Source organism: Pleurodeles waltl, chromosome 4_1, assembly GCF_031143425.1.
Source record: "Pleurodeles waltl isolate 20211129_DDA chromosome 4_1, aPleWal1.hap1.20221129, whole genome shotgun sequence".
Classification (NCBI taxonomy): Eukaryota; Metazoa; Chordata; class Amphibia; order Caudata; family Salamandridae; genus Pleurodeles; species Pleurodeles waltl.
The window spans coordinates 982,842,060-982,869,364 of NC_090442.1; positions in this window are offsets into that span (position 1 = coordinate 982,842,060).

Genomic DNA, 27,305 nt, shown 5'->3' on the forward strand with positions numbered 1-27,305 from the left:
TTTGTGTGATTTAAATTGTGCTTAAAAGCTGTCTGCCCCCCTGTATTTTTGCCTTAAAAAAGCCCGATTTTAGAGTGTGCGCCCAGAACTATTGCAGTGTTTGTCTCTTAAACAATCTCCCCCTTACCTGGAAAGTAGACTCTGCTAGCTTGGAAGTGTGGATTCAGCCTGTCTGTATCCAAGGAGATACTGAATAGAGCAGCAGTAGCCTTCCCCCAGGCCACAGGGACTGGAGTTTAGTTCACTAGCTCCTTATGTAGGTTCCTAGTGGTTGTTGCATATGCTGTTGTGATTGGTTTTTTGGGAGATGGTGTTTCATTGGTTGCTAGCTCCAGGGATGCAGTTATGATTGGTGGATAGGGTTAGGATTTTGATTGGCTGATGGTTCTAGGGCTGTGATTGGTGGATAGGGCTAGGATTCTGATTGGCTGATGGTTCTAGGGCTGTGATTGGTGGATAGGGCTAGGATTCTGATTGGCTGTTGGTTCTAGGGCTGTGATTGGTGGATAGGGCTAGGATTCTGATTGGCTGTTGGTTTTAGGGCTGTGATTGGTGGATAGGGCTAGGATTCTGATTGGCTGATGGTTCTAGGGCTGTGATTGGTGGATAGGGCTAGGATTCTGATTGGCTGTTGGTTCTAGGGCTGCGATTGGTGGATAGGGCTAGGATTCTGATTGGCTGTTGGTTCTAGGGCTGCGATTGGTGGATAGGGCTAGGATTCTGATTGGCTGTTGGTTCTAGGGCTGCGATTGGTGGATAGGGCTAGGATTCTGATTGGCTGTTGGTTCTAGGGCTGCGATTGGTGGATAGGTGCTAGGATTCTGATTGGCTGTTGGTTCTATGGCTGTGATTGGTGGATAGGGCTAGGATTCTGATTGGCTGTTGGTTTAGGGCTGGGGCTGTGATTGGGGGTCAGGAAATAGGGCTGTGACTGGTGAATAGGGCTGGGTCTTCCATTAGTTGGCTAAATCAGGGTTTAAAATAGGATTGGCTAGGGTTAGGACGGGCTTCTTATTGGCCGGTAGGGCTATAAAAGATCAGGATTCAGGGCGTCTCAGCCCGGGCGTTGAGGCAAAGGGCGGAGAGGACAAGGGCAGCTGTCTGTTTGGGCCTGTTCGGGACAGGTAGGGACTAGGACCAGAAATGCTGCCCAATTCATATTTCCCCAGGAATGGTTTCCACCCCAAAACATCCCTCAACATGCAAACGCATTATCTGCAAAGATATCCAACTCATGCATCACAAACTGACCACAGACATATTGCATTGCCCCACCACCCAACACAATACCCTACATACAACACATATACACATACCCCCATAACTACTACAGTCAGACACCTTCATTCTCACAGCAAACACTACTCTGTCCCCTCCCACTAATACTACCTGCCACCACCCACACAATACAAAACTACAACATACAATTCTCTCAGTTTCAGTCTCCCAGATACACACTCTCTGCTCATACTAACCAAAAACACGATCCGCTGTTCACTCCACACAGACCGCCTGTCTTCATAACAATGCCCAAACCCTGCCTTCAAACACATCATCTACAAACACTCTTCCCCTCTCCTCACCAATTACACACAACCATACAATCCCCACATTTCACTCCACCACACATATTACCCCTTCCGGTCATCTCAACTAATACTTATTTCCCTGACACACACCCATCACCTCTTACACACCTCATACATTAATCTCCAAAACACATCAACACCCCATCTAACACTCACATTCCACTTAGCAGCACTAACTCACATACAAATCCCTCACCAAAAACAACTACACCAATAGCCCCTCTCATTCTTCCACAAAAACAATACCGACCACAAACATCAGCACATCAAAGCAACACAAACTTACATTACACTCATCGTCATACCCACTCCCACCCCCAGGACTACACAAAGGATACAAATTCCATCCTATCTCCACCCCTACCCCCCCACTCTTCACAAACACCTACCACAAGCACCCCATCCCAGCAACCTTCTTTCACTCGCCTCTCCTCCATTGCACAATTTAGGGCCTTACATCATGATCCACATGCTCCTCCACCACCCCTAACCCATACTCCACCCACACTAAACAAACGCAAACAAAATAAAAAACATGCCACTCATATCAACCTCGCATCCCCTTGTTTGTTACATAATAAAACTACCCTACACAAAACACTACACTCCTCATGGCTCTCTCAGCCACCAAGTTCACCACCCACACACACAGACCCAACAAAATGCCTCCTTAACCTGCTGGAAGAGGAACACTATGTTGAAAAGCAAGACTATTGTGAGCCTCAAACAGTTATCACAACTAGCAACACTCCTGCTTCAAGCTCACATTATACTACTTATCCTTCTACTAAACAAAACAACACTACCACTAGCACACCCTATCTAAACTGCCAGCTCATAAATGCTCGATCACTCTCAAAAAACAAGCACCACATCTACGACCTGCTCACAGACACACAACCTGACTTACTATTCATTACGGAATCCTGGTTGGGAGATGACATGGCACCAGTGTTGCACGAAGCCCATCCTCCGGGCTATCAACCCATCACACAAAACCGTATAGGCAAGAGAGGAGGTGGACTAGCTATTATATTCAAACAGGCAATAAACCTCAGTAAAACAGACAACATCTCCATACAAGGTTGTGAAGCCCGCCTTACCAGATGCCACCCTACTCCAACTTCCTCCTGTAACTTTCTCCTCCTTTACAGACCTCCACCTAACAACTCCACTTTCCCAGATGCTTTTCTTGACACAGTCTCAAACCTTATTACACTATACTCCAATCTATGCATTCTTGGGGATCTAAACATTTGGTTTGACAAACCCAATATGCCCCATCCAAAAGCTATCACCACTGGCCTACTCGCATTGAACCTACATCAGATTGTACACAATCCCACACACATCGCTGGTCACATCCTAGATGTCATTTTTGCTAAGCCTGAACTCATTACTATTCATAGCATCACACCAACCACCTGGTCAGACCACCATCTGATAACTTTCCGACAGACAACTCCACAAATCAACACACCCCACAACCACTTACATACATACACCTTTCGACCATGGAGCAAACTCAATTTGGATCACTTAGAAACACAACTAACAGCAAACACAGATCTAGATACAATCAATTATGTACCAAAACTTTATGAGTGGCTACAGGAAGCTTTTGATGTCCTAATACCACTCAGAAAAACTAAACATGACAAAAGAAAACCAACACCTTGGAGAAACACAGAACTTAAAAAGATAAAGCAACAAATCAGAAAGTTGCAGCGGACCTGGCTCCAAACAAACCACAGTCAAGACAAACTGCAGCTACACAAACTTAACAGGATATACAAATCATCAATCAAAAAAGCTAAAAAAAGATACTACTCAGACCGAATTCTAAATGCTCAATCTACAACCAAGGAATTTTGTAAAATTCTCAATGAATTTCGAAAACCCACATGCATGGAAGGAAGTCATCCCACCACTCAAGATTTCACAAACAAATTGGCAACTCACTACACAACCAAGGCAGACACATTGGACTCCTATTTAAAATAGAAGAAAACCATCAGCACCAACCCCTTTACTAAAATACCCTTTAAGAATAAACCATCCCAACCTCTACAGTCTTTCGAACAAATATCCCAGGATGAATTTATGGATTTGGTCAAAGCAAGCAGACCTTCTGGTTGCCCTTCTGACCCTTGCCCACCACAAATCTTCAAGAACATCCTGCTATCTACTTCTGCTGCCACACCTGTAAGAAAAATCATCAACAACTCTTTAACTTCAGGAACTTTTCCTACAGACCTGAAAAAAGCATACATACGACCACTATTAAAGAAAGCAAACCTAGACCCGCAAGACCCCAACAACTACAGACCTATCACAAATGGACCTTTCCTGGGCAAATTGATAGAAAGAGCAGCATTCGCCCAGATGTCACAATTCATTGAAGACAATTCTATACTTTCAGACTTCCAAACTGGATTCCGCCCAGGAAGAAGCACTGAATCGGCACTCATGGCAATCTAGGACGATCTTAAAAACACAGTCGACCGAAATGGAGTTGCTGCACTACTTCTCTTGGACCTCTCAGCTGCCTTTGATACGGTTGACCATGACACCCTAACTCAAAGACTCCACGAAGCCGGCATACAAGGGATTGCTCTCGACTGGATTACTTCCTATCTCCAAAAAAGAGCGAATATCATCCACTCGCCCCCCTTCTCGTCCGAACCCTATCTCACAAAAACAGGGGTCCCCCAAGGGTCAATCATCTCACCTTTGCTTTTTAACATCTACATGATATCTTTACCAGAACTGATCAATGATTTCCATCTCACATGCTACAACTATGCAGATGACACACAAATACTACTTCAATTAGAAGACCCCAAAAACATCGAAAACTCACAAATCTTCAGTTGCCTCGGAGCCGTTGATCAGTAGATGACCTGGAGCCATCTCAAACTAAATACCTCCAAAACAGAAATAATCATATGTGGTGACTGGAAAAATTATGACCCTCTGTGCGTCTGGCCTGAAGATCTCGGACCACCTCCTCAATTATCCAAGGAAGTGAAAAACCTAGGAATCACCATGGATTCCAAGCTAACTATGAATGCCCAAGTAGACAAATTAGCACGCACAAGCTTCATCACCTTAAAGACTTTACGACGCATCTTCCCCCACCTCGGATTTCCACACAAGGTGCAAGCTACTATCTCACTTGTATTATCCAAACTGGATTATGCCAATAGCCTCTACCATGGATCATCTCTATCTGTTATGAAAAAACTACAACGTATCCAGAATTCCGCAGCCAGGCTACTACTACATATAAAGCCGCAAGCCTACATCTCCCCTGCCTTGAGAGCACTATACTGGTTACCCGTTGCCAGAAGATGCACTTTCAAACTGCTTTGTATCACCCACAAAGCTATACATGGAACAGGACCGCTTTTTATCAGAAAGAAAATTACCAAATACATCCAACAAAGAACCCTCCGCTCAAGACTGGCACCCCGCCTTAGAACACCACCATACAAGAAAAAGACTGTAGGTGGTACATCCTTCTCCGTCCAAGCAGCCAAACTATGGAATTCATTACCCCCAACTATAAGAGCCACAGATAACTTTCTTGTTTTCAGAAAACTACTCAAGAGTTGGCTCTTTCCTTCGTAACCACCTTTTTCAAACAACTATGAACTGCATATGCCTATGTGGATAAATATTTTTTCAGATTATATGTATATTTCTATTATTTATAGTTTCTTTGGAAAATATGTATTGCTACTGTCATAACAATAAAATACACACACACTCTTTTAAACCTGTCTGACTAAGTATTTTTTACCCATGATTCTAATTATGTATTGTATGTGCATATGTGTGTGTATTCATGTGTGTGTGTATAAATATATATATATATATGTGTATGTATGTGTATATGTTGTTTCTGTGCTTGGCATGTTTGTGGATCATTGCATTGCTCCTGGTTTTTGGGTTGTTATACTAGATATCTATGAATTTCTGCTCTCATTTTTCATCACTCTTATGTCATGTCTCTATCAAACTATCCTCCATTCTCACTCTGACTCATCCCAAATCCCTTCGACCACTTTCATCTCCTAAATATCTCTGCCTAAGCTCTTCCCTCCACCTCCACATCTAACTCACCAAACCTCACTCTACCTCTGTGACCTCCCACACAACCCTACTAAATTCTCCTGCATTCATCTCACCCTGCTACTATGCTCTCCCTAACCCTTCCACATACTCTTCCCCCTTCCACCCCTCTTTATTCATCCCAAGCCTTTGGATTGAGTAAATGAAGGATATACTCCCAATTAACACTTCTGGATTTCTTTCCTCCTCCACCCCTCCATTACTCCAGTCAATCTAACTAACAAACTCTCATATCCGCGGCTCAAATTAACTCCTAATAATACTAAAACTGTACTCATTATTAAATGATACTAATCCATCACTAATTCTTGTTGGGTTCCGGAGTAGCGTGCTACTCATCGAAAAGCGCTTCGACGCCTCGTCAGGGGTAGTAAGCGCTATATAAATACGATTACAATACAATACAATACAAATGTCGTTAGGTCTATCATACGAGTCAGAATTTAGCTGGGTGCGGGCTTTACCAAAAACGTACAGCAGGCTTAAAGCCCACCCATTGCTTACCATTGGTTGGCTTTGCTGTTATTCTCATTTGCTTTCTTCTTATTCGAGGGCTTGCCTTCCTTTTCTTCTGTTTATCCCTCTCCTGGAGCATAGCCTCTTTATTATCCTTTTTATTGGCTGACTGGTATCCTTCAACTGCTTGTTGTGATCAGGATGGGGGGAAGTGGGTCCCACCTGGGGACATACTCCATCTGACTAGTAATTAAGGCCTTAATGGCCCCATAGCATCGACCCTGGAAGAATGATAGGCTGAGAGGGCATAGTATTTAAACATGAGAAGTGTAGATCCCAGAAGAAGGCACATGAAATACTGAGCGGTTTTACCAGTTTTAGTATGCAATTTGTAAGACACTCGTTTTTAATACATCTGTCTCCAGCTGAACCTTTTGCCTTTGCAAAACCTGTTCCTCAAGTGATTCATGAGCTATATACAGCATCCACGGTTGCTGAAATATTGGGCCTTAAATCGCCAGAAGGAAAGGAGGCGCGCTCGCACTGAACTATTTCAATTTTGTATCGGGGCTCTCTCTGTGCGCACGTTGAACTGAAACCCTAATTTTTTTATGCTTTCAATCATTTTTAGTTGTGTTTTTTGCAAGTATTCGGAATATCACCAAGATATGTCCAATAAGCATTGCTGCTAAGTGACCATATCTCATGTGTGATATCTAAAGCTAATCTCAGTCTTTTGTCCAGTAGCTTTGTTCAAGCATTGATTTATACGCCCATAACGATAAATGCTCAACTACCAGTCCCAGAATGCACATCTTTGTTGGCTAAAAAAAATCAGGATTGGCTGACATTGTCACTTATGACATAGGATCACTTGACAGCTATGAATTAATGAAATATTATTTGATTTGTATGCGGTGGTTATTTGCATCAAGTGCATCTCATTTAAGTGAGAGAATATCACTTTGCTGAATGTTAGGATGAGGATTGAAGCAATTTTATGTATTTGATTTTTTTCGAGGCAGTGAAAGATATACTAGACCGGCTGGCTCGTCCACTGTGTTTTAAGAGGCTTCTGCTGTTCACCGCAGTTACTTACTTTGACATTGTACAAAATGGCGCATGCTTCCTTCTCAAAGTAATCACTTATCTCATGATTCTTCCTGCAACAAATCAACATCGCTCCTGGTGGGACGAGGCCTTAAGAGGTTTGAAGCTTTAAAACGAGTAAATGAGTTCAGGTTATGACTCACAGTTGATGCCTGTTCAGTGATTATATATGTTACATGTAAAAGTTCATAAATAATAGAAATTCTAGAACCATTAGCACAGAACTTCAATTATGCATCACCCAAAAGGCAGAATAATCACTAAGTAAATGAAAAAATACCAATGTTTAAAAGACTAATGTTAGACCTGGCATCCTGGGCATGGATACCCCTAACGTTTTGCCTTCAGAATTCCTGTATTTACTGAGTTTGTGTTTTCTGGCCGTAGCATTCTCACCACTTCACCACTGCTGACCAGTGCTAAAGTACTTGTGCTCTTTTACTAAAATATGATAACACCGGCTTATCCCCAGTTGAAATATTTATTTACCTATAAGTTCTTCGTAAAGCGCACTACGTGTGCCTTGGGCCTGTAAATTAAATGCTACTATTGGGCCTGCAGCACTGATTGTGCTACCCAGTTAATTAGCCCTTTAAAAAAGGTCCCAAGCCTGCCATGGCAGAGCCTGGGTGTGAAGTTTTAAACTGTCATGTCAACCTGGCAAAGTAAACATTTTGCCAGGTGCAAACCTTGCTCTCTAATACATATAAGTCACCCCTAACAGAAACCCTAGACAGACTCAAGGGCAGGGTGCAGAGTATTTAAAAAGTTGGATATGCACTTTTAAGTTTTACATGCCCTAGTATTGGAGTTGCCTCATGACCTTTTATTGAGAAGAGATAGATTTTCCAAGTTTGGTGCCTTGGAAATCACAATTTAAAATCACAACCTTATGGACAAGTTGGATTTTAAATTGCAATTCTGAAAATGCCACTTTTAGAAAGTTGGCATTTTCTTATTTTAGCCATTTGGTGCCTGCTGCCTGTCTCTGCTCACATGTCGGAAATGGGGTGACAGCTGGGCTTTGGTATTCCTCCTATACAGTCACCCAATGGGAGCTGAGTTGTGACGTGATGGGCCATCCTGGGCAGGATAGGAAGGAGGAGCTAGGCAGGGTGGGAGGGAGGGAGAAGCTGGGAGGAGCTTCATTTATGCCTGAATAAACTGTGTCCCCTACACACACAAAGGATTGTATAACCCCCTGTAGTAAGTCTGGAACCAGGGCAGGAAGCACAGGGACTCTGTGCACTTCAAAGGCATGTCTTTGAAGTTTCACCCATGTCAGAGGCACAACTGGGTATAAGTATTGGCAGTGCTTAATTTGTGCCTGTTGTTTCTGGTGCTGAGCACCGGCCCTTATTTTTGAGGGCCGGGGCTTATTCTTTTGCCTCAAGACTTTGCTGCAAGCAAAAGACACATATGGGAAAGACGGAGGAAAGGAAAAATGAAAAATCTTCACTAAGGGAGAAAGCAGAAAGCTGCTAGATTGAGCTGAAGGGGCTGAGGGGGCTTATATGGATTGAAGAGGCAAGGGATGGCTTCAGGATTATGCCGCCTCAGTATTCCGTGTTCCCGCATTTAATTGCAGCAGCCGTGTGTTTAAGAGTAGGACTTTGGGCACCAGCACGTTTTTATTTATAGATTAAGCACTGAGTATTGGACCTGTGACACCACCACTTCAGTACACTACTGGACCTCTGAATATTCTGCCAGGAAGAAGGATTGCTTCCCTGCTGGACTCCTGCTTTGCTGTGTGGACCTGCTGTCTGCTGCCCTCTTGTCTGGGAGTGAGAAGGACTGGGCCTGTATCTCTCCAACCCAGAAACCAGAGTGACACCAAGGGCTAGTTTGCTATCCTCTGATCAGAAGTCTCAGGAACAAAAAAGACTTCCAACCACTCTCCTCCTGCACCTGGACTATGCCATCTGTGAGTCTGGACTGCCAAGTAGGGCCACCTGAGTCCTAGACCCTTGGAAGTGAGCCTAAGTTGTTTGCTCCAACTGAACCAATTCATCTTCTGCTGCAGGAGTAGAACCAATGTATTGCTGCTGCTGCGTGGAGCAGAATGACGCATCATTGCTACTGCATGAGTCAGAATCGACGCAACAGACTTACATCACCGCTACATCCCACAATTTGGCATTGCCTTCAGAACTGCTGCTGCACGACGCTTCCCCGGAGCAGTTCTTCGCATCCCTCCTCGACGGCAGACTCGATGATTACTCTACAGCCTTGCATCGCAGCCTCAGCACTCATCGGAACCGACGCATCACCTCAGCTGCAGAACACATCCCTGACACTGGCCTTTGCATAGCAAGCCCTGTTGATGGGATCCTTGATGACAACGCAACAGGACCACGCATCACAGCCTCATCGTATCTCGGAACTGACGCATCCCCTCAGCTGTTTGAGGCATATTTTTGGGATCCATGAAACTCTCCACAACCAGGATTCAAGGTCCTTTGGTTCAGCAGTCCTAACTAGGTCCTTGTAGCCAGCCCACTCTCCATTGCGGTCGGCCTGAACTTTTGACTTTGTCCCAGTCCGGTGCCACCAGATATCCCTGGTTGGTGCTTCTTGCTTCTAAATGCTGTTTTACAGATTATTCTTTAACAATTCGTAACTCAAGTTCTACCTATTGGATTTGTGTCGTTTTGGGCTTATTTTTATTAATTAAATTAAGTCCTATTTTCCTAACATGGAGTGCAATCCCTTTTGTACAGAGTTTTCACTGTTTTAGTGTTTGAAGTGTTTCACAAATACATTATACAGTGCCTTGAAGTTAAGCCCGACTGCTCTGTGCCAAGCTACAAGAGGGTAAGCACAGGTTAATTTGGAGTTTGCTTGCACTATAACCTGACAAGAATTATGGTTGCTGCTTGGCCAGGTTTCACACTCCAGTCAACCAGCAACCCAATTACTCACAACTAATGTGTGATATAGGATTATAATAGTAGTATGCATGTACATAGGGGTTTTCAGGAACATGTACTTTTGCATTTATATAAATATATATGTGTTTGTGTGTGTGTGTGTGCACGCACGCATGCATGCTTACACTGTCAGTGGTATAAGGGGTCTGTGTGCCTGTTTGTGTGGAAGTTTGTTCTGCTGTCAGTGCTTTATTGTGCCTCAGTTTTTTATGTAAGAGAGGAGAAGCTTGCCCTCTTACTTTTCATGAAATATGCTTCATGTTTGGGTGATTGGAATCTAACCTGGTATTTGTCATGCTGTGTGCATGTAGTCTGTGCTGCTGCTGCCTGTGTCACAGTTGTGGTCTTTGTATGGAAGGTTTGCACAATTGTGGACATCTACACTACTACCTGCTCATACATTTTTTAAATACAATTTACTAAATAGTGGCCTGGTAACTTTGACAGTACTGTCTCTAAAGTTAGTCACATGGATGTTCAATTCTATGCATGCAGTGAGCTGTCTGTGATTGGCCGGGAGTGGATACCGACCTTTTATTTAGAACCCCCTGGTACTACTGGCATCAATGCTGTTGAGACCGATGACACCCAGGACATGCATATTGCACCTATCTCATTAAGGCAGGTGGTGACAATGAAAGACAATGTGAGTATACCAGTTAAGTACCGATGATGATGTAAAAGTATGGAGGTCTTCATTAAGATGAGAATTCTCCTGATAATTGATCTAATTTAGTGATTGGTATTGCTCACCTCTCCAATTCAACTGTATCTAATTTAGTGATTGCTATTTCTCACCTCTCCAATTCAACTGCATGCTGAGTTGTTAAGAAGGTGATGTGGTGAAGACAGCCTGCATGCTTTCCAAGACCTGGAACAGACCCTACTTCCTCGGAAGGCACAGCTTCCCAAACTTGCATTCACACATTTTGCCCTCACAACCCCATTATGTCATCTATTGGTTCACAAAATCTGCCCGGACATTATTTTTGAAATTATGCTGGCCACCCCAAACTCTCTGTGCAAGTTCTTGATTAGGACTTGCTCTCAGCCTATATTGATTTGAACTCAGTACTGTGCATGCTATGGGCATGGTGGCAAATATTCAAGAGGCTGTCCTTTCCTGAGTCTTTTGTAGCCTCCCACCACACTTGATTTCATGCTTGATAAACAAAGAGATGTAAGAAAGGCCTAGTGGATTACCAGTGGACAGATATAGTATTATGGGGAATTTAAAAAACGATGACTATCAATAAGGTTCTCCTCCAGTATTACAAACTTAGAGCTATAATGTGGCATTATGGTCCAACTTCTATCTTGTGAGTCGCATTTTCAAGAAGGACTACATATCCCACATGCTCAGTAACCTCAAATGGCTGCTACTCAAAGTAACATCTTCCATAAATTAGCATACATCATGTGCCAGGTAACCCACCTTAACTCAATACCTGACTTAAAAATCCAAAAGACCAGGTGGTATCTGTAGTATTCAATAAGAAGGCCACACTGGAAAGCAGGTTGTGGTTTATTTTTTTAATAAGTCAGCATCTGCAGAGACACAAAACATATTCACATCACAGTCCACATTAGAAACCACCCTACATTCCAGATATCTACCACATAGCTTAGTTGCAGAATACCACATTACCTCCCTCAAGCAATATTATGTAGATAGATAAAATAAAGTTTGTATGACCTAAGTTAAGCACAATACTACATTGATAACTTCAAATGTACATTTCAAGTTGTATACAATCTTTTAACAACAAAGATGATCTAATACACACCTCTTACACAATCCTGTAAGCAAGTAAGTACTCTCCTCACACGCTGAGTTCTCCCAACCCTATCATCATGCTCATCTTGTGCCTCATACAGAGCTAACATTGCCAGGAACCACGTGCTGGGGTGCAGTTGTCATCACCCTGTTCCTGATATAACTGGGGACCTGTTCGCCTCTTTGCCCAGAGTAATGCCTGACTATCAGGGGTGAGCCACTGCATTACTCTGCCGCTGGGGACTTCAAGTCTCAGAACTCTCCTGGTCATCAGCAGCTGTGGTCAATATCTCCTACTTAACTGCCTCGCAGTCCCGCTGCCTGGGCCACGCCTGGGCGAAGCCTGGGCAAATGGTGGGCCCGTCCGCGCCCTTCAGAGCCGGAGGAGGCTGGGGTCCTCGTCTTGGCCTGGCAGTTTTCCACCTTTTGCTATCAAGGGGCTCTGTTTTGCAACCAGCTGACATCTTAGTCCTGGTGAATTTCTATGGACTGTTTCCCGCTAATTTGTTTTAATTGACGCTTTTTTGTGTGTTTTCATGTTTGTTGTTTTTTATATCTATATTATTATTGACAGACATTTTATTTTACTGTATAATTAAGATATTACTTTCCAATTTTTGCATATCGGTAGTGGTTAGTTTATTATGGGGAAACGTAAGTACTTTAAAAGCACCTCCAAACCTGATAATTGTACACTTAAGGAAATCGACCTCCTAATAGAAAAGGTCGAGTCACTTATTGGAACAAATTCATCTAGCTCCGCTGAACCAGGTATAAAATTGCACACAATTTCATCCTTGTTTTTCGGGCTGAAGTAGGCGCTATTCCTAAGTGGAAATGCTGCAGGGACCCTAAGAGTCAGAGATGCTCTGCCCCTAAGAGCAAGTGTATGGCTTCTAAAATAGTTACTTATTTTAAGGGTCTCCACTAGAAAACATCAGTAAAGGACATATCTATTCCGTATGACTTAGAGACTACAGAGCCAATTTTAGATCCTAATAGCCCAAAACATCCAGCGATGTATGCTTCAATGGTGCCATGCAGGAATCGCTTTTCCCCTGTGGGTGTACAGGAAACAATTCCTTCACAAACCAAGATAGAGGAAGGGTCTTAGATAACACAATCTGGAACATCTCCTTCTTTGGGTGATCAAACGCTTCTAGCCCAGCAAATTATCAAGCTCAAAATCGAGGTGGGGGAGCTTAAAAATATGGTAATACACCTATCCACTTGTAAACAACTTAATTTGTACTAACAGCCTCATAATTCCCAGCAATCCTTGCTCCAAACATGGCCAGGAGTCACTAGCTACTCATCTTGATAAGCGTGCACGTGTTAAACTATCTAGCCATAAGTGGCATGGTCCCACTTCCAATCTGCCTGAAACAGTAGGGAACTTTGGGGCATGGCATTCTAGTAGGGCTTTACAACCAGTTCATCCCAAATGCTTGATTCGATCCCTGTTGGATCCCATTGAGAATAAGAGTACTCTTCAGATGCCTTTGGCCCTACAAGCAAACAATACTTTGAAACTGGGTCGTACAGCCCCCGCTATAATCGCAATTGCTCAACTTTCATGACAAATGTTCCCACACTCAGGTATGCCTTGGCCACAGAAGGGGAAGATGTGCTTATTAACAAATCCATTCGTTGCATATGGAAGACTAGAGGCTGTCGCTTGCTCATACAAGAGGATATTTTGGGAGCCTCTACGCAGCCACAACTTGGTTCCAACTTTGATATTGTTGAATTGATCCTTCCTAGTAGGAACCTAGTAGATTACTTAGTAGCTTTTGATATGCGCACATCCTCTTTGGTCCAAACTAACATCTGTTTTATCCAGACCTCAGGATTCTGAGCAGCACATAGATTGGTACTACTCCCCAATGGATGGTGTAGCAGACTACCCTAATAGAGCTGTGAACTGACTACCAATGGAATTCGAATCCCCTTCTCTCCTTCCTGGGCTCTCCTCCTTGGATATTAGTTTTCAGTTGTCCTTGGCTCCTCACTTTATTCCAATAAGTCATCACATTTTGGGTCACCTCAATGTATCTTGTGAACTTCACTTTCTTTCAATTGTTTCTTCAACCGCTGGTGCCAGCTGTAACTTTGAGAGTGGGGCTTTGGGCAGCCCCCCTAGTTTATCTCAGGTCCCTGAGAAAATGACTTTTTTTTAATTATTTCATGGAATGTGGCCAGTCTACAGTAAGATAAAAACATATTCTCCAGATTGGAATAGGTTTGTATTTAGGAATGATATGAGGGAAACATCCAGTGACTGCTAGCCCCCCTGGAACCCTGTCAGCCATATTATAAACATTCTGCTGGGCCGGCGGGCGGAAACATAGTTTCCACATGGAGCCGCCATCAATGCCTCTGTGCAGCGGGTGCAGCTGCACCCGTCGCGTGGATCACTGCCCATAAATCGGGCAGTGACCTGCGCAATGGGGCACTGCCCAGGGGCCCCTGAACTGCCCATGCCAAGTGCATGGGCAGTGCAGGGGCCCCCAGGAGAGCCCCAGAGCACCCCTTCCACCAGCCTTTCCCTGGCGGGAAAACCCGCCAGGGAAAGGCTGGTGGAAATGGGATCATTATCCGAGGGGCAGCAGCGCTGCCCTGTCAGAAAATGATGCCATCCACCGCAGGGCTGCCTGTCGGAGGCAGCCTGGTGGCACTCCCTGTCATCATTATGTGGCGGTCTGGGCCGCCATGCCGGATGGTGGCATTCCTGCCACCATCCGCATGGCGGCCCAGACCGCCAAGTCCATAATGAGGGCCATGGTCCTTTGATCCCAGGGGCGGCTCCTCCATTACGGCGGAGGAGCGTCGCCCCCCACATCAGCAGTAGCAGCTGCAAACCTTTTACCCAAAAACCATAATAAACTGTGTTTATTATGGTTTTTGGGTAAAAGGTGTGGGGGCACTGCCCTCTTATGTTTGGCCGGCCATCTTGAGCTGACCAAACATACATGTGCAGTAGGGTCTCTCCTGCACAGGTCCCAGCCAATCCTTATTGGCAGTAGGGCAGGCTGGGAGCCTGTGCATGCAGCCTGGAGCTACGATGGACATATTTTTTTATTTCATTTTTATTTATCCCCCCCACGCGCCACCCCGCCTCTTCTGGTTCCTGCGAGCTGCGACCTGCGGCTGTTGGAACCCATTCATAAGCTAGGCTACATTAACTTTTCAACCTCAGCTATCCATTGTCCTTTAGGGTGCCCAATCGGGAGACTTATTATATAGGGATATTAGACAAGGGTTGGGAGCTAAAATGAAACAATTACAAATAGACTCTCCCAATATCATCACTGTTCGTATAGATTTGGGCAATTCCAGATATACACACATCTATAACATCTATGTTACAGGGGTAAAGGGAGGTCTGAGATCAACAATCGTGTCAATTCTAGAGGAGTCCCTGGTGAATCTATATGGTGAATCCTCTGTAATTTTAGAAGGCGACTTTAAGCCCTTAGACCACAATTATGTTAATTTAGGATGGGGTGTTTCTCAGTTTGATATGCCCTCAATCCAAAAATTCAGTACAAGGCAGCTCTACAATTAAAGACTCTTTATCTGGAATTTGGAGTGAGATCCGCAAGCAGAAGATCTCATTCGGACAGGAATGGTGCTTGTACCAATAACAATCTTGCTCATTCTAGTCGTATTGATTATATCTTGGTAGATCTTCATCTCTGGCCTTATCTCAGGAATATGACTGTTAGGCCCAGGGTTGGAAGCAATCAAAACCCGCTGTTGTCTTACAATGTCAACATTTTGTTCCATGTTGAGGAATTTCCAATTTGCTTCTGTTCTTTCAAAGGAACTCAGATGCTCTAATGACGCACGCCGCTTAAAATGGCACCAGCTGGCCGAGCATCCCGAAAATCGATCTGCAATCAGCGCTTAAAATGATGACAAAGAGTGCTGGTGGTGTAAGGAAGGATGATATCATCACAGATATTCATACCAACCTTTTTCAGAGCTATTTTGTCCTATTTCACTATACTTTCTTCTAACCTTTGGAAATGGCTACCAGGGGTTCAGTCTTGGTTTAAGAGGTATTGTAGATCATCATGAAAATACCTGGGAGAAGTATTAAAAATGAAGGACATTTCAGTAATGCACACTGCCAGGAAATTGTATAAACTTGCCCAGGTTTGAGCCAAGAGGGAATGGAATGAAGACAGGTGGCAGGATCTCCAATCTGCTTCTACAACAAAAGACTCCACCAAGTTTTGGGCATTGGTTAAGTGGGGAAGGAATGGCTTGGCATCCACCCCTCATAACCACATAGTCCCCTCTGCTTGGGTGGAGCTTTTGTCTGCTTTATATTCCTCTCCCCATTCATTCCATTCAGAGGAACAGTCAAGAGTGCTCATCCCGTTGACTCGCCTATCGATACTGAGCTCTTTTTTGAGTTGGTTGACATCAACTTTGCTCTTAACACAGTCACCAGAGGCATGGCTCCAGGGCCTGATGGTATTCCAGAGGATCTCTTTCTGTATGATAGGGACAATTGGTCAAGATACATTATTTGTGATTGCTAATGCCATTGCAAGGGGGTCCCATACCAAATTCCTGGAAGGGGGCTGAAGTAATCCCTATTCACGAGAAGGGAAACAAATCATTGCCATCTAATTACAGGCCAATCAGTTTAATTGATTCCATTAAAAAAATTGTTTCCTGCTTACTTTTGGCCAGGATCCAGGATTCGATCGTTGAACACTATGGCCCTCATTCTAACCGCGGCGGGCGGCAGTAGCCGCCCGCCATGCGGTAACCGCCATATGGCCGCTCCACGGTCAAAAGACCGCTGGGGCCATTTCAACTTTCTTGCTGGGCCGGCGGGCGCTAGCCAAGTTAGCGGCCGCCGACCCAGCGGGAAAGGGGCCTGCAACACTGAAGCCGGCTCCGAATGGAGCCGGCGGTGTTGCAGGTGTGCGACGGGTGCAGTAGCACCCGTCGCGCTTTTCACTGTCTGCTAGGCAGACAGTGAAAAGTAGGCTGGGGCCCTGTTAGGGGGCCCCTGCACTGCCCATGCCATTGGCATGGGCAGTGCAGGGGCCCCCAGGGGCCCCAGGACACCCGTTCCCGCCATCCTGTTCCTGGCGGTAAAAACCGCCAGAAACAGGGTGGCGGGAAGGGGGTCAGAATCCCCATGGCGGCGCTGCTTGCAGCGCCGCCATGGAGGATTAGCCCAGCCGGGGGAAATCCGGCGGGAAACCGCCAGACCCGGTTTTCCGACCGCGGCTTTACCGCCGTGGTCGGAATGGGCTTTGAAGCACTGCCAGCCTGTTGGCGGTGCTCCAGTCATCCGCGACCCTGGAGGTCGACCCCCTATGTCTTATCACCTTGTCAAGAGGGCTTTGGTAAGAAGGTAGGCACCTTGGACCAGGTATTTAGGGCCATATTTATACTTTTTGACGCAAAACTGCGCTAACGCAGTTTTGCGTCAAAAAAATTAGCGCCGGCTAACACCATTTTGATGCGCCGTGCGGGCGTCAAATTTCTACTTTGACGTACGGCGGCGCAACCAACAGGTGGGAGTCATTATTTCGTGACGCACACAGCGGCGTTACGTCGTAAAGGAAACCAACGTTAACGCGACGCAAATCACTATGGGTCGATTTACGACAGCGCAAACCGGAAAGCGTTGTTTTTCTTGACGCTATTGAGTAAAATTTTAGCGCGAAAACTGCCCTTTCAGCAGAGGAGAGCCAAAATGGATCCCAGATGCCACTACAGACCCCAGGAGGATGACAGCAGACCAGGAACCAGCCAGGAGGATCCATACCGGAACCAGGACATTTTTAGAAAAAAAAGAAAGTGTCGCTTCAGTGCAGAGGAGCAGGAAATCCTGGTGAAAGAGGTGACGGAACACCAGCACCAATTGTTCATCACCTCTAAATTGCCACTCAGTAGGAGAGAGGCCATATGGAAACAAATTGTGGACAAGATCAACAGTGTGGCTGAAGAACGCCGCACAGTCACCGAGTGTAAGAAACGCTGGCATGACTGCAAACGTAGGACAAAAGAAAAAATGGCCAGGAACAGGAAGGCAGCAATGCAGCCTGGAGGGGGGAGTCCAGCACAACAGGAGGCCCTGGACCACATGGAGGAGATGGTCGCAGCCGTCATCCCGGAGGAGATCGTCACAGGGATTCAAGGACAGGACAGCGCAGACTACCACGACACAATGCACATGCAGGGCAAGTCGCATGGGGAATTAAAATGCAATAATGGGGACTGTAAGCAGGGGGGGGGGGATACCTACTACACAATGCATGTAAGTCAGCACATATATGAAGTGGCATGGGTAAAGGGGCACGGCAGGGGGGCATGGCCAGCACAGACTGAATCTGGGGCACGACAAAATACAGCACCAACAACAGTCCCATGGGGCCATCCTGTAAGTATAACAATAGAGCCAAGGGAAAGCAGCGACAGGTGGGAAGGCCACTACGTCAAACTCACATCCAGGCTCTTGTCTTGCAAAATCTATCCTACATCAACTAGGTCCCTATCAGTAATGCAGTAGCCAAAACAACAACTGCAATGTAACTGCCACAACAGTTGACAATAGCACCTCTCATCTCTGTGCAGCTATAGTACCAAATGGCAGGAACCTCCCCATGGAACATACATACCTAAATTAGGGGGTGAGGATGACATCTGCAACTATTCATAGAAATAAGACAAAGGCATCAGTACACTCAAATGCCGAATGTCCATACTTGACACATATATAAGCCAAAGTAAACAGCAATAGGAGCCACACAGCACTAAGGACACACACATGCTGCATACGTCAGGGTCTCTCACGTGCCTGGCTAACAAGGCTACATCACTAATGTCATACTGCTCAGACAACAACATTGAGGAGGGGACACAGGCAACTGGTCACTGAAACACACCTGCACAGTCTGACAACCAAATAGAACCTTCATACGATAAACAGGCCAATCCAATTAAACACACATGACCCAACATCATCTTCAAACATCAACAATGTTTACATCCATACCACATCCTAACATTGACATGCATAGGATATGCCACGTCACATGTACATTTCGGGCAATGTGAATAAAAAGTGTTTGGGGCAGGTCCTGAGAGGCAAGTGTGCTGCCAGGGCATTCACAACACCCACAGTCAGTCAAAGTGTAGTGTTGTAAGTGTAACGTATACTTTGCGCATTAGCTTCAGGCTTTAGGCCTTTGTGCACCTTGCCCTGAATGTACTTTTACTCATTTGCTCACATCTAAGAGCCTCAGAGCACTTTGCACTAAATGCTTTTTATTGGCCTTCCTATCAGTTAATTTAGCAAATAGCCAGTCCTACGGTGTTGTTAATTAGTCAAATCACACTGTTTTGCCTACTTCTGCACTGGAGTTTGCCAGAACATATTCACTCTGTGCCCCAGTCAAGGATACAGTCTGGTACATTGCCGATAGACGTGGTAGGGGTTAAGATTTGGCATTCCTGCGTAGGGACACTTTGTCATCACGATGACATATGACTTATAAAATCACTTCCTTGTCCCAAGACACGCAAGAGGGAGTTTCCAAACAGAGAACCACAAGTAGACGCTGCCTGCCTTGCTGCAGAACCAGATCACAGGCCATTGCTCTGATATGAGGGATGATGTCTCCCCAGTGATTCAGACAGGCAAGCTCCAAGCTTAACATGCTGTGCTATAATAGAACAAGCAGAGGGATAGTAGAAACAGTTAGGCTGCATGATAGCTTTGTACAAATGTTTTACTCTCCTGCTGACTATTTCAATTCTAACAGTTTGTATTGTTAGGATTATTGTGGCTCACACCTAAATATGTACAAGTCAGTTGTACAATGAAATCATCATATTACACAAATACTGTCTTTGTCATTTGTGTATGAGAACATACTGGAAAAGAGAGAATTGTGTAGGATCTGAGTGACCACGACTTCCCTGAGAAGTTCCAAAGATGTCATGCGCTCGGATGCCTAAACATTCCTTTGCTGTGGGAGACCAGAGGCACTGCTAGTTAGCCAGAGCAAAAAGAAAGAATCAGGGTGACAGAGTTAATTACAAGTGTGTCAGACTTAGTCCCCCACACCATTAGCTATCCTGCTGCCTAGAAAGCCAGTAATCTCATGTAGGATAATGAGATCCCACCCAACAAAATGTCCCTCCATAAGAATAGTTAAACACGGAGGGAGGAGTAGGACAAAAACATGCCTATTCCAAATTTTTTACAAAGCAACACCTAGAGGCGATCAGGCAGACAAGTCTGATAGCTCCATATCATACATGTGACACACAGGTGGGCCATAGGCCTACAACAATGCCCATATGAAGGACAGCAGATACCAAGACAAAAACAGAGCACAAAGTTAAGGCATCCAAAGGCTTGTATCTTAGTGCAAAATTGTCACAACACAGACACACTAATTGTACCCTGTTTCATTGCAGAGGAACATGGATCTCCTGCAGATATGCCCGTCCCTGATTTCCCTGATGACATGGATGACGAGCCCATAAACATTCCACAGGAGACCATCCAAATGGTTCTTGAAAGCCTCCAAACCCCACCTTCAGTCACAAGGAGGAGCACAGAAGAAGCAGCCACCACAGGAGAACCACCCGCCACCCCAATTGTAAGACCTGCCAGCTCCAACACAGCTGAGGACTCTGACGACACTGGCACCAGCTTCGAAAGAACCATCGTTGGGGTACAGCGGGAGCTGGCCAAGGAGGTGCGGGTGGGGATGCAAACTATGGCAGCCAGCCTTGAGGGGGTGCGTTCGTGCATGATGTCTTCTGCTGATCAGGCAGCTGCTATGCAAGCCCGAACATCTCTCTTGCAGGAACTTGTCAAAACACAGAAGGAAATCTGCACAGCTGCCATCCAGTTGACACAACAACTACAACTGCAATCCAGTCAACGTGTGCACGAATGCAACATAGAACCCCTCAGGGCCGACCTGGCTGCCTACCATCGTGATGTGGCTGCCATTCTCAAAAACCAGCAGGCCCTCCTTGCTGCAGTACTGCCCTTCAGAACTCCACAGGGAGCAGCCCCTGGGATGTCTGCCTCCATGTCTTCTAACACTGAGGTGTGTGTTGCCCCTTCACAACCAACAACAACAAGGACAAACCAGGCAACACACACATCAGAAGAAGAAGACATGGAACAGATAACACTCTCACGGAAGAGTACCCAGAAGCACTAGTCCCTGCACCATGGCCTACTTTGACCAAGGTCCTACGTTTTGTCAAATGCCAGTCTCACTACAACTACACTCAATGACTGTTCGGCAATCCACTGTATGACTTGTCCCCATTGCCAGTGAATGTCTCTCTCCTACTATTTGCCAATTCCTGTCCCTCTGCACTGTCTGTGACATCACCCCAGCATGTCAGGAGCATCATCCACACCCCTTCTGTAGGATCACCATGTAAGAATGCACCAGAACGGACTCAGCAAACATGGTGAATGGACATTTTGCACTACAGCACCTATAAATAAATAGCACTTGCACACCTATTATGTCTCTGTGTTATTTCACACTTCAACTGTGCAGTACCTAACTCCAAAGTGCCTGTGTGGCAACCATGTAGATTGTCAATACTACTGTCCTGATTTCATGTATTCTGAAACATCTGTGCAGTGGCCAGGATTGCATCATAGCCTTACCATACTTAGGAAAATAACTGATGAAGGGACTAACCCCACACAATCATGCTGTGTTGGACAGAATGATGCACCATCTATAGCTATTCTAGACAACTAATGGTGGCTGAGAAATGTAGGCACCATGCAATACTAAAATAAGAAATAATGCCGCAAAATGTAAGGAAACATTAACAAATTACACTGCATCAATCACCCTTACGGAGTATACTTCCATGAAGGAAAGTCATGCAGAATCAGTACACACATGATGTAGGTCAGCAATGAAAGCAACAAGACAAGAGTGTGAACAACTCCTCATCTACAAAGATCTCCCTGAACTTCACACTGCTGTCCGACCTATCAATTTACCCACAATAACAAGTCTGGAAGCACTCTTTGTGACGTAGGATACATACCAACACAAAACCTTGGTGATCAATGCACACTACCAATTGTGGGTCTCCCAAATGGTGGATACTTACCAAGTTAGCACACGGGTAGCTGGCATGTTAAACCTCAATTTCCTGGGGATGGCGAGCATAGGACACAAATATCATACTAAAACATTCAGCTACACTGATGTCAAGGCCATGATAAAGTAGCACCTAACGCATCATGTAAAGGGTTAACTATATATTTATTTCTATTGAGTAACACAAGAGGCAACTAAGGGAAAGGTAAACCTACACTAATCTAACCTGACTACTACTAACCCACAACTGTCCCTAACTAACCTAAGCTAAACTTACTCTACACATGTAACGAAACGATCTAAACATCAACCCCCCACCCACCATTATGAGACAGGACACATGCAGGACAACACTTACTAACCTACACACATGCTATGCTATCCTAAACAAACATATATTTTTTTGTAATTTTTTTATTTTTTTTTATTTTATTTTTAAACAGGAATCCCAACATTGCCCCCCACCCACCCACCCACCCACACAGTAAATACAGATAGAAAGAATAAGGACCCCCCACCCTCTTCCCTAACACTAACTAAACTAATTACCTATACTTACCTAATACTAATCCCCAAAACCCAACTAACAGTAGAAAATAGGAAAGAGGAGAGAGGGGAGGGGTAAAAGTTCTACAGGGCAAAAGTCCTACAGGTTCACCCTCCGTAGTGTCCGCCTGATGGAGCGGACCCTTTTTTTAATATAGCCCATATCCTGGCTCAGGTTGTCCACCTTCTTGACAAGCTTGTCCATTTTTCTACTTAATGCCAGGAAGGCAGCTGGGTCAACAGGAGGGGCTGAGGTTGTTTGTGTGCCGGCGGAGGTTGAGGTTGTGGCAGGAGTTGGTTGCCCACTGGACTGTCCTGGTATCACAACACGGCTGGGTCCAGGTCTGGAGGAAGAGCCAGGGTCTATTGTTCCCTACGTTGCTGGGGCCACTTGGGGAGACCTGGTGGATTGGGTGTTGGTGGCTGTTGGTGGCAATGTAGGGGGAGCCTGTGGTGTGGCCCACCACGCCCCGGAGGCCCGATCCGAATGATATTTGCGGGCCATCCTCCAGTACCCACACTGCACCTGCAGGATGTGCCTGTATCTCATGGCACGCCTCTCAAAATGGTTGCGATCTGCGGCACTCATGTTTGCAGCTGTGAAGAGAAAAGGCAAATATTTACCTTTGGAATTGCATTGGGTGGAATAGCACAATGGGTTATTTGTACATTACTAGAAATGTATTGGTTGCAGCAATTGTCACAACATAGTTCACTGAAAGGCTCAGAGGAAGTACATGTGAAGCATGCATACATAAGGCCATATCACACCTAGCATATCCATGTCTCTACGTGATGGATGACATCACCCTAAACTACTCATCCAAATTATACCTAAGGCATCTGACATTATGGCTGCACCTCTTCCGCATACTGACTTCACTAGATATGTCACTCTATGTGATAACTATCACAATCCTCACTCAATGCCATTTGTAATTAGTTGTGTGCTAATATTGAACCCATGGGCCATAACCGAATGTGTACACTAGGGGCCAGATGTAGGAAGATGGAAAATTGCGACTAGCAATTTGCAATGCAGAACGGTGTCTCCGACACCGTCTGCGAGTCGCTATGGGGTCGCTAAGACCCACCTCATTAACATCAATGAGGTGGGTTCCAAGTTGCGCCCCCTTAGCGACTATGGGCACTCACGGGGATGGAGGCCTGCTGGGAACAGCAGACCTCCATGGCCGTGACTGCTTTTAAATAAAGCAGGTTATTTTTTCCCAAGTGTAGGCCGTTTACCTGAAAGGAAAACGAGCTGCACTTAGAAAAAAATACAAAATCTTCAATCTTGGATTATTTCAGGGCAGTTAGTGGTCCCTTGTTTTGTACATGATTATTTAGGTCCACTCACAAAGGGGAAGGGTTCCTATGGGGACCCCTTCCAGTTAGCAAGTGGGTTACCATCCACTTCAAGTGGATGATAACTGCGACTCCCTTTGCGACCACGTACTCGGTTGCAAATGGAATTGCATACCACTGCGAGTCGCAAATAGGAGGGGAAAACACCTTCCTATTTGCGATTTGGAAAAGCATTTTGCAAGTATGTTCAGAATCACAAAATACATTTCTGAATAGCAAACAGACGTTTGCAAATCACAAAGAGCAATTTATGACATTTGCAACTTGTAAACAGTTTGCTACATCTGGCCCTAGGTTCTAAATCAAGTCGCAAAAGGTCGCAAGTACGTGTAACATACTGGTTGCTACAGTCCTAGGTACCCTGTTTCACATTAACATGGCAGTCTTTGAGGGTGGTGTGGGAATAACAACCAACAATCCCATGTTCAATGCACACCCAGGAGTGTATAGAAAGTTCAACAAGTATGTGCCTTCACACACAACACCTATGAAGGGCAAGCAACACGTTGGAGTCAGCCAAACATTGTCACATCCAAGGTCCACACATGTCAAAATGCCATGACTTAGGCCAACATCACATACTATCAGTGAGGCATGTTTTACAACACACACAGAGGAGCAAGAACACTCATTATCATTAGTCGACAGAACACCTAGGCCATTGCACTCAAGTCACACACACTTCTAGTTCACCTTGTGGCAGTACATGCCCCCGGAAGATCCAACCTACAATGTACACAGTCCATCCTCAACTAGGAAGATGCACTTTTCATCAAAGCCATTTGCCGAAGCTATATGGGAGAATGTCAGTCTGATATGCAGACTCAGTTCATGCCAAGTCCCCGACCAAGTCTTACATTGACCAGTGTATTCCAAATGACTCATCCCATTCCCCATTGCGGCCCAACTGGAATGACCTACAGCCCCTAAATCTGAAAGATGGCTAGGTATTGGTTTACAGAAACAGAAGTGCTATTTGATATCCCACTAAAGCAACAATGCCAATGAACGGCCAGCGCATCAAATCATGAATTCTGTTGAACACACAGTAGTCCATCATGCATTACTAGCAAACAATAAAAATAGCACTCAGGCCACACTCACTGTAGGTATCGGGGTCCTCAAAATGTGCCACCTCTCCCACGGTGTACAGTGCTGGTCCACCTGTAAAGCATGAAAGGAAGAATATACTCAGACTGGGTGCACTGACAAATAATTGCAGTTACAATGACACTGTGTGAATATGACATGGTAATGATACACTTTCCCACATGCTCATACTGCATGGATGAATTTGTATTCAACATTAACATTGGATGAGTCCCCTGCTACAGTTACACACCCTACTACACACATGCAGTGGCCAGGACAGTCAGGTGTTGTCAAAGATACCCCTCCATTAGTATGCCCCAACAATAATGTCTTCCATACATCTCAGCATGTGCATCCCAGAGAGACATCCAAAAGCTGGTTACTTGAGGACTGCATGACCCCTCACAATCAAACAGGCTAGGTGGACATGTTCAACACACAGCAACCAGGCACACATGTGACATATGTGTGGCCAACATATCTAACTTCATGTGACGTGAAGGCAACACACATTTATAGCATCATCATGGGTTACAAATTTCCTGTCTAGCTATGGCGTCAACATATGTAGGTATGTTGTTTCTACATGACTTACTCACTGGCCAATATGACCTGTAGAGTACAAATAGAGGCATTAACATGTCGCTTGTCTGACACAAATGCAACACTACATTACATACAGCTTCTGGCATCTGGTATGTGTTGAAAACATGAGCCATCTGACTGCTAGCATTGGTCTTCCTACACATTGTGCAACAAATACACATTAGGGCACATATTTATACTTTTGTAGCGCAGCATTTGCATCATTTTTTGACGCAGAGACGGGGAAAACTAGCAAAATACAAATATATTTTGTAAGATGGCGCAGTTTTTGCGTGAAAATGTGGCGCAAAATCGGGGATAGAAATGTATAAACATGGGCCTAGGTTTCCCTAGCATTACACACAGTCAGCTACTTATCTAGCAGATTGGGTAACTATCATCACATGTCCCCACACAGATTTCTATTATTCCCATGTAATTGATTTGTACTCACCAACATGGCCACCAATCCTGATTCCCAGGAGGTCCAGCAGGTCCTGTTCCCTGGATATCAGATCTGCCCAGCGGTGCTTTAATTGATGGTCATTCCGCATGCTCCCATACACCCGGACCAGGTGATGGTGCACCTTCCCCCACCGGACGTTCCGTGCCTCCGTGTGATACCCCTGTATCACACGGCCCCCAGCCTCCAGCATCAGTGGGAGGAAATGGCAAACTAGCCAAATGAATCCCCCAATTCATCCTCACCCATCCTGGAAAGGCGAGGCCTACCTGACATATTTACAGAAAAAATTAGACAAATGAAATAATAAAGTAAAAGTGGGAAATGGGGAAAGGTAGAGTTGTGAAGGAAAAAGAAAAATTAGAAAAATAGCCCAACTAACCCCAAAATTATGCTACCCAGAACAGACTCCCACAGACAATACAAACAAAAACAGAATTAGACAAAACTAGACTAAACAGACTGAGACTATATTATGCAACAAGACTAGGATCACAAAAAGACAAAATACAAGGTACACAGGACACAAAAGCAGTTAAACACAGGACAACACCTTTCACACAACCACACAGTCTAGATAAATCTGAGACTGCAAAGTGAAAGTGAAAGTTAACTCCCAGTACAGATTTAGTAAACAGGATATCCTATTACATCACTTCCTGCATAAAATGGCCGCCGTTTTTATTTTCCCGTTATGCGTCATATTTTCACGCATAAACAATGTGCGTCATTTTTTTTGACGCATAACATTGCACATAATGCAAAGTCAAAAAATATGATATGAAAATTAATAACAATAAGGTACATGAGATGTCCAACATATTGTCCATGTTGCGTCAAATTTACCACGCATACATCATGGGCGTCATATTTTTTCCACGTACAGGAGTGCACATAATGCAGAGTCAAAAAATATGATATGAAAATTAATAACTTAATAAGGTACATGAGATGTCCAACATATTGTCCATGTTGCGTCAAATTTACCACGCATACATCATGGGCGTCATATTTTTTCCACGTACAGGAGTGCACATAATGCAGAGTCAAAAAATATGATATGAAAATTAATAACTTAATAAGGTACATGAGATGTCCAACATATTGTCCATG